Below are 12,993 nucleotides of genomic sequence, written 5' to 3'. Positions count from 1 at the left end.
ATACAACCTTCTTGAGCAGCCAGATGCCTACAAAATAATGCATCTACAGGTATGAAACTCATATACACATTCACAAATTTAAGCCTGTGGGCCTTTCAAGCCATTCATAACAGCAGTTAATACAGAGCTATGGACAGGCTTTGACTGTGTGTGTTTGTGTGTGTGTGTGCACATGCACCTTTGAGTCAGCGTTGACTCTTGTCAACTGCCTGGACAAGCCCCCACAGTTTTCTTGGCAAGATCTCAGAAGTGGTTTGCCATTGCCTTCTTCCTAGGACTGAGACAGAGTGACTGGCCCAAGATCACCCAGCTGGCTTTGTGCCTAAGATAGGACTAGAACTCACGGTCTCCCAGTTTCTTAACCACTTCACCAAACTGTCTCCTATGGAGTGTGTAATATTTGGACTCCAAAGTTAGCATCTTGACCAATAGGAACCACAAAAAGACTCCAAAGCCAGACCTAAAGCATTGCATCCAATATAAAAGGAGGAGGGATCTTAACCAGCTGGGATGTTATTGTTCAAAAGCTGTTCCCACCACTAATCTTACAGATGTGAGCTCTGCACATTTCTTACCAGATCAACCTCACCTCAGAAAATCACACAACAGCAAAACTGTGAGAACTGGCAAAATTACTCAGGCACTTCACTTTTTAAAGACAAAATGGTCAGTTCTGGTTTGGCCTGTTTTTTGCCTCTTTTCAACAGTAGGGGTCTAATCTACTCACCACTGGAGTCAGCAGTAACATTCCTACCAAACCATAATGTAACAGACTGCAGTTTCATGCTGACTGGAGGTTGGCCCATTGGGACATCTCTTGACACATGATCTGGGCTTGTTGTGTAATTACCACATTTGGGGCTAAAATTTGCAAGATTGGTCCATAATTACATTAACCATTACTGGGAATCAAGAAGGCATGTTGATTACATCCCGAGGCTTTGGAATCCATCAACACATCAGGAATATTTTTTGACAAAAGGGCAAAGAAGAGGACTTTGAGCAATTTGGACACACTCTTTGGAGTTGTTTTCCAGGCCTTTTTTCTTCTTTTAAATTTAATGTTAGATCACATTCTTAATATATATGAAATTGTTTCATATTAATGTCATACAATAACATTTTTTAAAGAAAAAGAATGCTAGAGCCTCTTTAGTATGAGGTACCCAGTATATTCTTAAATATGCTCTAAAAGGGAAAACAGGGAGAGATGGGGAGGGGGCAAGAGGAAGGGAAAACCATACTACCAAATTCCAATTGTGCAACAGGAGATTTCATTCATGGATGGTTTGGGCTACATGTTTTCAAGCTAATTATATGCTGTTTGAATATTTTGCTGAAATGCTACATGTATGATTATCACTGTGAACAAAATGTACACTAACTAATGGTAGCCTTTATGCACATAGCAAAATACAAACTAGGTCCTCAGTGTTGAGTTCCTACACAGACCTTGCAGGAACAAAAGCAAAAGGAAGGAACAATTTGCAGCATTAGCTTGCCAAAAATACCGATTCTGTATTCGTTTTATCAGGAAACTATTCTATTGATCAAGACAAGCTGTTTAAATGATACCCTTAGGGAGGAAAAGTCAAGCACTTCTTGATATATAATGCTTAATAAGAAGTAGAGCCCAGCTCTCTACTATACTAAATTCTCTAACACAAGCCAACGAACTGTTTAGGCAGTTGAAGTCCTGCCAAGAAACTTTTGGAAGGGATGTCAAGATTTCTTGCTGGCTGCCATTTTGCTCAGAGAATGTAAGATACGCTGCTAGCCTGTAAATTCAAGCAAGTCAGAAATAGACCTAGAAAGAAAGGCTGTTAATTTTGAAAACACACATCAACTCCACAAACAGATGCCAAGAATTTTACACAAGAAGTCAGGTTTCACTGCTGCCTTTCACCTAGATAAACATGAAAACACCCAGAAGGATGATTATTAAACAAAAAAGATAATCAAAGCCTAGAAAACACAACCCTCTGGGTCACTGAAAACTGAGCCTTCATCTGAGGGGGCAGGGGAGTTAGGGGGCAATGGAATGAAGGAATGGCTTGGATCCAAGACATAATGTTTTAGAACTTGGATTGGCAAGTTCCATTTGCTTGAGGGATGTACTGAGACTCATTCTGGAAGGATGATATATTGGGGTTTCAGTGTCTTAAGAACCAAGCGTTTTTTTCCTTAAATTCCACAAAAACCTCCAAAAAAGTTCTACATTTTTAGCACACCTTGGGGCAGGGGAGCGGGGGCTCTATGGCCACAGAAGGAATGCTGGCAGGCTGCCTGCTACTCCCAATCTATTCTTTACAGAGCAGATCAGTCTTATTTTGTATTCAATTTCACATTATAATTTCCTCTAAAATGTATGTCAATAGCATTATCTAAACCACTATCAACATAAGTACCTTCCAAAGACAACCTTTAAAGTTGAAAGCATATTGCTACCTGATCAAGATAACCCAGACTGGGCCCTAAGCTGCACCACGCTTGGCCCTAAGTTGCACCAGGTCTGACAGTTTAATTAACCCTCTCACAATCTTGGCTTTACTTATGCTGATTGTTTGTTTTGTTTTTTTAAATTCCATTTTAATGGCTGGTTTTGTTGTAGGCCTCCCAGTATCACTTTGTGTGAGATGGACGGCCATATAAATTCAAACAAACAAACAAACAAATAAGCTGACAACCATTTATTGAACTTTTATATATGTAATGTGTCCTTTTGGAAAAAAGAACAGTAATATATACATGGAACTATCATTATCATCACAATCATCTCCCCTCAGCAAAACTTACAGATAATCCACGCCATTATCTGAAATGTTTATGTTCAGTTTTGTCTCTGTATATTACCTCTAGCTTTGTAAATTCCAGCACAAATTTTACCACAATTGAATAACAATAACAACAACAACAACTGTCTCAGAAAGAGATGCTGACTCGGGGACTAGCATTTTGGTCAAAAATAGAAGGCACCTGCAAGCTAAACACACAGACGTTGTGTTATTGGAGAGCAGTGCTCTCCAATACACACACAATCAGGTACACATCAGTACTACATACAATTTTGGTTAAATTTATGTAGAATTACTAACCCACTATACCTTCTATACACGTCTGTATTTGTGCACGCAGTTTTCGTTTTGCAAAAGGTATTTCCAAGATTAAATATAAGCCTCTAGATAGTCTCATTGCCATTAATTGCTGTATTATCTATCTATATTAGAAAAACCATTCAGACAGGCCAGCAAGGAAGTCATACTTCCTTTTGCCTAACAGAACACCATTATAAACAAAGGCGTTCTGTTCACTCATTGGATTGGATTGCATAACCATACCAAGTAAATGCTAAGGTTCTGAGTTACACAAACATTCTTTTAACACCTTAGAGACTAGCAAAACGAATTTTAATATAAACTGTCATGGTCTAAAGCTCTTGACATGTACTCTCTCTCTTTACTTCCTGTAAAGCTGACCATTTATTTTGCATTGCTAAGTATATATTGTTGTTGTTATTGTTATTCAATTGTGGTAAAATTTGTGCTGGAATTTACAAAGCTAGAGGTAATATACAGAGACAAAACTGAACATAAACATTTCAGATAATGGCGTGGATTATCTGTAAGTTTTGCTGAGGGGAGATGATTGTGATGATAATGATAGTTCCATGTATGTATTACTGTTCTTTCTTCCGAAAGGACACATTACATATATAAAAGTTCAATAAATGGTTGTCGGCTTATTTGTTTGTTTGTTTGTTTGTTTGCTAATGACATCTGTATTAGATACAGCCAGATCATTAGATGATGGGAACACTAGCCTACAAAAGGTTATGCCATCAGTCTTCAAGGTGCCACTAGGCCCTCTGCTCTCTTTTATGGCAACAGCTAATCGGACCTTTTGCAATGGTGAGCAAGAACACCATGAAGTTGCTGCTCACTAAAGCCCTTTGCAAAATGCTACAGAATAGCTTCCATAGACACACTTATGGGGAGGAAAATGTCCAGATAAAATTCACCTGCTTAATCTCTTATCAATGAGAATAATAAAAAGTGTTCACATGAAGTTTATTATGCTTCCATTAAAAAAATCCATTCCATATATTTAAGATGAAGCAATTAACATTCATTTGACACTGTCTTTAAAGAGTTAGGAGTTAATGATGCTTGATCTAAAGAAACTCTGTATATTTGATATTCATTCCATGCATGACATCGTACAACAAAAATATAGCTCTATGATCAAAGGACTCCCTTACTGCGTGATTCCAACAGTCTCTTTATTTTACATATAAAATGAAGAATTTTTTTAAAAAAAATACTGATTACTAAAATCTGAAGCAGGATCTTTGTTTTATTATTATATTGTCCTTTTGCAAACTACAAAGATGAACGATATACTGACAGAATCCTTTACTCTAAAGAGATTGCTCTCACAAGACAATTAATGAATTATACACCCTTAATAACTGTGCTTAAAAATAATGCTTAATAAGCACAAGAACGTTAGACGATGCCTGTGTCTTTGATTCTACGGACTGCTTGTCCATTCATTAAGTCTGTGGAAGAGAACCTCTTCCCAGAAAAATCTTAGAGGCTTCTGAAGTGTTCTCCTGTTACAAATCACTTGTCCGTCAGGGTTCACGACCCCTGCATGCTTGTGAGCTTATGGGTAGCTATAGATAGTGGAAAAAGCTAACTGACACTCCACATGTACCCCAAGAATGTACGCAGGCATAGGTAACTTGCAATACTTAAAATATAGCAAACATGGCATGCACATAGTATAGCATTCCCTAACTTGGCGCCTTTCTGATGTATTGCATTACTACCTGGGGACGGTGACAGCTGTGATCCAACATATCAAGACAGCATCCGGTCAGGGAAAGTTATTTTAGTGCAACAAAGGAAATGCCACAACAATGCATCCCTCTTCTTAGGAGAAAAAGGAGATGCCTCCTTAAACAAAGGTGCAGAAGAATTTGATAGTTTCTAATCAATTTCATTTTCAGATAGCCTTCAACAGGAAAGTACTACACAACTGGATACTCAGGAAAATCAATGGAAGAGGAGGAAACACAATCTAGATTTTCCCCCCTTTTCCACTGGATTATTTATTGGATGAGGGGGGGCCCTTTAATGCCAGATTCTTCCCTTCCCATATACTAAGACTTATGTCAAGTTCTGCAATATCCCCCTCTTCATGCCTCAGACGTACTAAGGTAAAGCCAGATAGAAATATTTAAGTTTCAAACCACACTGTTTAAAGACATCTCTGACTCTACAGAAGCTTGTACCATTACGTTAATTATAATTCTCTAATGTTTTTACAAGAGCACTCGCTTCATGCACAAATCATGCTTCTTGAATCAATGTGGCCAGAATTCTCAACTCTCTCCAATGCAAGCAGACACACATTGCAGCAGAAGGGACCTGCCTGGAAGAGAGAAAACAAGTTCTTCTGCAATAAATATTAGCATTATCAGTACTGTATTAGGTGAAGAATTTAACGTGCTGCTTTTACTGCAGGATGAGCTAATGCTCCTTGTTCTTCCTCCCTCTGTGAGAACAATCTAGACACATCAATAATTTGTTAAGCCAAGCACTTGCACACTGTGGAATGCAGACATTCACGCCTTGGGTGCTGCTGGGTGGGGAAAATTTAAGCCAAGGAACAGTCTGTTAAACATATGCCCCAGATGTTTTCTTCTTGGCCAAGAGAGCCCTTCAGGGCTCAGCCCTTATTTGCCTCCCCCTCAGATTTCCAATGCTCCCAAGCTGCAGCCCAACACACAGAGACTTACAGCACTCAGACTCTGGCCAGACGCCAACACACGCAGGCAGTTTTTCTCCTGACATGAGCCAGTCTTTATCAGGTGCCTCGCCTAGCATAATAGCTGCTCCATAAATGAAGGACATGCTCTTTTAGCCAGCAAGATACTTAAAATGTGTTAACAATGTGTTGCATTCACACTTACAGAAGGACTGCTGCCATAAATAGAAATCTGAGCAATTCTAGCCGGTAGAATTTCTACACACATATAAACACCCATTCCAAGAAGTTACCAGTTACGGTCTCTGTACCTTGAGTGTTTAGGGGAGACAACAATATCATACACACACTCTTCTCGCTGTCAAAGAGAAAAGGTAACGCAAGATGCAGCATAGTACACGACAGGGCAGCACCTACAGTATCCTCTTGGAAAAAGATAACCAAGGTCAAACTGGATTAGCACTTAGATGGGCCCCACCAAGAAATCCCAAGGAGTAATTTAGACTGGGAAGTCGAAGGAGGAGTGGCAAGCCTATGCTGTACTGTGGCCAGAAATCTTGCCTGGATATTCTATGTAGTCACTAAGAGCTGAGCTGAACTCAAGGAAGACTTGAGTTGATGTATGCAATTTGCCAACTTCCCCCTTTCTTTCCAGCTTCCCCAATGCTATCCACTGGGGAAGCTGATAGAATTTACTTACACTTCAGCTGGGAAGTTTTACCTTATTGCTAAAGGCGGGGAGGGAAGGGGGAATGGATAATTTGCAGCATGACTCAGATGCACAGCTGTTAATTAAATATGTTCACCACAAAATACAAATCTGTGCAGGGAAAGACAGTATAATGTCTTGGGAGACAACAAGCAAGCTAATTGTATAAGAATAGTAAGGGGAGGAGGGAAGCCAGTTTAAAAAGGTTGCAGCATATCCCCAGAGAGTAGGCCATCTGCAAATATGCTAGACTAAGCCAAGAACACATTTAGAAAATCTAAACGCTGCAATGCAGCCCGTGTGTACTGCTTTGCTCCTTCCCAGCACCTGAAAATAGAGTGCTCTTTTTTCAGTTTACTAAGAAAACTCAATTTTTTTCTCTAGCAGGAAAAGCAAAACTAAAGGCAATGGGACATAGAGGGAAAACATTCGATCTAAAAAGCACATTCTCACACTAAGGGGCATTTCAGTACTTACTCTTGAAAGTCTTCCACATAAATAGCTTGTCTACTACAAGCAGTTACCCTTAAATTCATGACATTTTATATGTAACCTCTAGGGAACCCTAATGTAATACTTCTGCCACATCACAGGATTAAAAAGCAAGTTTAATCATTCTTCTCCTGTAACTTTCCTGCCACAACAAGCTTTTGAGACACAGTAGAGCGCTGAAGAAGAGCGGCCATGAATACTACTGACGAGGGACTCTGAGAGTCAACGTCCAACATTTCTAGAGGACAGGAAAGGCTGCTCTGGGACGACAACACAAATGGGCTTGCTTGACATGCGAAGTGTAAGATAAGATAATATATTTATTTTGGTCAGTGACTAGATAAAACAGAACATATATGAACTAATTAAAGCAGAAAGAGGGGAGAAAGCAAACAAAGCATCCACATAACCATAAGATAAATGAATCAGGTATGAGGATGTCAGTCATGGGCAGTAGTCAATTGTTTGTGCACATTCACAGCAGCTATACAGAACTTCGTTCCATTAAGGAAGATAGCACTTTTCTTGTCTGATAAGAGAAAGTTGACAAGAAATTCCTCAGGATAATTCAGTGCATGCAGCAAGAGAGGGAAGATGAGTCTTCTTCGAATATCATTGTAAAGGTAGCAGTACAGCAGCATGTGGAGAATAGATTCAGCTGAACCATTACCACAAGGACAGGTTCATGGGGGTTTTACTGAATCTGCTGTATAAAACGGTATGGTATTGTATCTGGCTCTTAAGAACAACCTTTGTTGGGGTGGAGAGATAAGCGAGTTTATGCAGTTGGCTGGTTTCCACCTAACATGGTTAAGCCAAGTTTGGACAGTATTTGGAATGAGTCCTCAGAATTGCGTTAGATATACATTTTGGGGCATGCTAAGTGTCGGCTTAACATTGCCAAGTGTTAAGTGTTTCAATGTCTAAAAGTCTGTCTTTAATAATTCTCTTAGCCTGAGTGAAATCAAGAGAATATAAGGAGTCAAGAGAGAGGTCACATAATAGAAGGTTTTAATCTGTTGCTTGAGTCCAAGAGGACTCAAACTCATCTGAAAGAAGGGATGGAATCAGCATCAAATAATGGCATTTAAGCCAGTAATTAAAGATTAATAACCATGCTCTAATCTCAATCCTCATCTGACCAGCTTCTAGTCTCAGAATTGTGTTAGATACACATTTTGGGGCATGCTAAGTGTAGGCTTAACGCTGCCCGATGGACAAGAGATTTACTCAGTGAATGCTCCCCAACAAACACAGCACAGCCACCTGCATTTTGAGAGCTGTCTCCTTTCTCACGGTAGCCCAGCAACCTTGTGACACTGGTCAACCAGCAATTCTTTTTGATGTTTGCTGACTACAATGGGGAAAGGCTCTTCAGTAAACTTTTCAGGTATGGGGCAGTGCACAGGACAGAGGAAAGCTAAACTTTCCCCTATATCCTTTGTTTTGAAAAAGGACCTGGAATAAAAAACCAAGGAGGAGGAGCAGAGACACTGTAGGAGGAGAAACTCTATGTTGTGTTTGCTCTTTCTCCATCTCATTTTCCCAGAAGAAAAGTGGCTGCTCAATTGTAAGCTTGCAATTTGACCAGATGCAGGCAATGAGCTGGACTGCAGCTACATAAACCATGGATACAAGATTGTGGTTACAGTAGTTTTCCTTATATACAATTAACTTTCTTGGTCTTCATCCTGACAAATGAAAATGTGGCTGAGAATGTTGTGTGTGAAGGACCATCATCTAAGAAACATGTTGAAGCAAGTGGGCCAAGCAAAAGTGAAAAGCCCTGATGCCAAATAACCAAGCAGGGTAGGAACTACAAGGGATCAAAATGGTAGTCATAAGTGAAGTTGGGATTAAAGTCCAGGGATTACCATACAAAAGTGTTATACAATGGTATATAACTTTGCAAAAATATTAATTTCTCATTCCTGACCTGTATGAAACAAAGCAATTTTTTGCACAGGGTGAATCCAAGCAAAGAAGCAAATGTAGCAATGCCAACATTTCATCCACATTTCTAACTTTCCTCCTGTAAAGGATGGGGAAGACTTTTTCAAGTGAGGTTACTCTAGCATAAAAGTAACACTCAACCCATCTTATATGTCCCCCTTCAAATACTTCTAGATTTTAAACAAATCTGTGTATTAGGATTACTTTTAATGAAAAGACAGAAAACTAGAGTCAATCCAAAGTGACAGAATTTGAAGTACTGACCACTCCTGTGATATAAGGAATCCTCTGACATTCCATCAAAAGCTTTTAAACCACACAGCTATTTTACTTCCAACAAAATCTATTAGCCTTGATCAAGTGAACATGGAAGTGGGTAAACATGAAGGGGAGAAAGTAGCTAACACACTTTAGTGTAAGAATACTCTCTAATGTATGTCACACATGTGTTTAAAATATAAAAATACTGAGGTCTTTGATCTGTCCAAAAAATGGCCAAATATGTTTATGTCTATAATTTCTGCACATGTTCTTCAAATTTCTGGAAATTTTGAAATCAAGGCAATTTTTTCCTGGGAAAAATGCAAAAGCTGGAGACGTATGTTGGCTGGTTTAAAGCTGCTCTATAAAATCATTTTGTTCTGTCCTGTTAGTTTGCCAGCAGGCTTAGAGGCAAATATACATAGAAGGTAAGAAAAAATATTAGTAATACTTGTGACTATCATGAACTGTTATTCCTATGTAAAGTTACCCTAATTTGTTATTCTAACTAGGCTTCAGTAGTTTTGCAAGGTCCTTGGATAGAGCGCAGTGTACCAAATACTCCTAGAAAGAGCGATAAATAAGGAGGCTTCTGTTAATTTCTGCTGTTTGCTTCTCAAAGATGTGGGAAGCCTGCTGGTATCAGAAGTGCAATCACTACCGCATGAATCTGTCCTGCTTACAGCTGTCACTGCATCAGAGATGCTGCTCAACAAAAGAGCTTTTCTTAGGATAATGGGGATGTAATAAATCCCAACCTCCCGCAGATACAGCTTATACCACTCTTGTACTCCAGTTACCCACACAAGTCAATGGGAAAGCAAATCTTAACTGGATAGCTACATGTCTTTATTTTGCCATGGAATAAAAGGCCGCAGTAAAGCAACCCAAACAGCTGTGAGCCTCACTGCCCACTGAACAAAGAGTAACAAGATTCTCTAGCTTGTCCACAAGTCCAAGGCAGGACTTTAGGGGAAAATACTGGCTTCCATAAACCACACTACCTTTACTTTTAAGTAAAACATACAGAACATAGCTTGGCACTCAGTTCATGCAAACAGAAAGACTACTGAATGTGCTCTGATCTCTAAACAGGTAACTGACTTCTCATGTACTGGAGAAATAGCAGACCCCAGAATTAGTAGAATTTCTGCCCTCTTTATAAATCAGCCATGGAGAATTTTCAGCCTGTTGATCAAATCTGAATACCAAAAAGTCACTATGTGTTTCATTGATTACAGAAAGGCCTCTGATTGTGTCAATCATGTCAAGCTATGGAATGTGCTCAGAAAAATGGGAATCCCAGAACATCTCATTGTCCTCATGAGAAATTTATTGACTGATTTAATTTCTATAGCCGCCCATCTCAACAAGTGACTCACGAGTGACTCATATACCAGTCAGGAAGCCACAGTACAGATAGAACATGGTGAGACAGGCTGGCTCCAGGTTGGCAAAGCAGTGCAACCAGACTGTATACTATCCCCTTTTTTGTTCAGCCTATATGAAAGGAAGCTGGATTGGAAGATGAGCATGGTTTAAAATTGGAAGAAGAAAGATTAATAACCTACGCTATACTGATGACACTACTCTGATAGCTGAAAATGCAAAGGACTTGCAGGCTGTAGAAATAAAAGTCGAAGAGTACACTGAAAAAATGGGACTAAATTTAAATATAAAGAAGACCAAACTAATGTCACAGGTACAACAACTACCCTTAGAACTGACAATGAAGAGGTTGAAGTGATGGATAGCTGAACCATAGGATGAACCATCAACAGTAAAGGAACAAGCAGCTAAGAAATACGCTGCAGACTAGCACTGGATAGAACAGCTATGAAGGCCTTGGGAAAGATATTCAAATGCTGTGATGTCCCTATACCTACAAAGATCAAAACTGTGTAACCCATGGTATTCCCTGTGACACTCTATGGAAGTGAAAGTTGGACTTTGAAGCAGGAGGATAGGAAGGGTGTTGATGCTTTTGAACCTTGGGGTTGGAAAAGACTCCTGAGAATACCATGGACAGCCAAGAAAACAAACAAATAGATCATTGAAAAATCAACCCAGAGGTCTCACACAAGGCACAAATGATCAGGCTCAAATTATCCTACTTCGGACACATTATACAAATACCTGGCTCTCTGGAGAAGGCTCTAATGCTGGGAAAGGTGAAAGGAAAAAGAGGAAGAGGATGACCAGCAGCAAGGTAGGTAGACAGACATGATGAGTATACCAATGGGGGACCTGAAAGACCAGGTTAGGGGGGATCATCATGGACAGAATCTATCTATGTGGTCGCTAAGAGCTGACAATATCTTAATGGCACATAATCAATCTATGATCAAATCTGGTCTGCCAGGTTCCAGAAAGGGCTCATTTCTTCTATGACCTCAAGATGCTTCCCAGAGATTCACTTCATTCTTGCCTCCCCACCAAGAAGCAGTTCACTGGAGAGCTGCCACTCCTAGTGCCTTGAGGTAGCAGTTTCCCAGGACAACATTCACCCTTAAAGTTAACTTAAACTTTGAAGTTCAGTGGGTTCAAGGTGCTTGGATCATCATGAAATGGTGCTTCTTGAAGACTTCATTCACATCTTTTTCAAATGGAAAATTCAAGTGAAGCCATTTCAAGATTCTATAACACTGATTCTCTTTCCTCTCATTGTTAAGAGAGAGGAGAACCACAGGTAGCTGTCATATAGGAACATGAGTATATGCGGACAGGCAAGGGGTTTCTGTGCAAATGCGCTGGGAAGCTGCATACCAACAGCGGGCTGTGGCTTTTCTTACTGCCAACACAGAGACTTCAACATGCTTGGTCAGGTTCCTATTTATCCATTAAGCCATAAAATGTACCCCACCCCTGTAATAAATGAGAAACTATAGACACTTGCAGGCTTAACTCCAACTAAAGACCCTTTGCAAAGCACTTTTGGAGTGCTGCCCCTGAAATTGTCACAGTGGTCTAATCAGCCTCAGGATGTTGATAGGGGTGACCTAAAGGTCAACTTTAATTGCATATTCAGGAAAAAAGAAAAGAGACCCAGCAAGAAGGAACATTAGGATTCCATTGCTGAGGTTGAAATAAAGATCAAGTTTGCCCAATTTGTCCGCTGTGCATTAGTTACATTTCTGGAAATGAAGAGAAGAAACACACATTAACTCCTAAACTGTGGTCAATTATTGTAATAGTAATATGAAAATAAAAATATAAGTGAACAACATTCAGGAGTTACATCAGGTATAGCCCAAATACCAAATAATTGAGCAGCAACAAAGGGATATAAAAACAAAGATCAGTTCTAAAAGTTGTGGGTACAATTACATACGAAGCCTCATTATTATTTTGCTACGAGCTTACACCATAATACACTTTAAAAGGTAAGTTTATTTATAATTTAGATTTAGAAGGCCATTCAACTCAACGCTGACTTGGAATGAATGTAATAGTATTCTGAATTTCCCATAATGCTCAAATGATAATTGATATTATCTTACTGGTTAACTGACTATCATAGGAAATCAAGCATATTCTACCTCATCTTGAAGCAACCATTTCTGATCTGGTGTCTTTCAGATATATTGTACTAAAATACTTTTTTCCCTTTCTCAGCCAGCATGAAAACTGGAGTATAACATATCTGGAAGGCTGACACAGGAATTTTAATGTATTTTTATTGCTACCCTAAGAAACAATGAGAGCCAATTTAGTGTAGTGGTTAAGGCATTGGGCTAGAAACCAGGAGACCATGAGTTCTGGTCCCGCCTTGGGCACAAAGCCAGCTTGGTGACCTTGGGCCAGTC

The 12,993-nt window shown here is 39.5% G+C and overlaps 1 protein-coding gene across 1 annotated transcript in view; it reads right to left on the bottom strand.

The window, feature by feature from the left end:
• Positions 1 to 12,993, bottom strand: part of ACVR1 (activin A receptor type 1) — a 75,352-nt gene that overhangs the window by 37,134 nt on the left and 25,225 nt on the right. The gene's annotated exons all lie outside the window — the stretch shown is intronic.

The sequence above is a fragment of the Candoia aspera genome, chromosome 1, assembly GCF_035149785.1.
Source record: "Candoia aspera isolate rCanAsp1 chromosome 1, rCanAsp1.hap2, whole genome shotgun sequence".
Classification (NCBI taxonomy): Eukaryota; Metazoa; Chordata; class Lepidosauria; order Squamata; family Boidae; genus Candoia; species Candoia aspera.
This window is presented reverse-complemented; position numbering and strand designations above follow the sequence as displayed.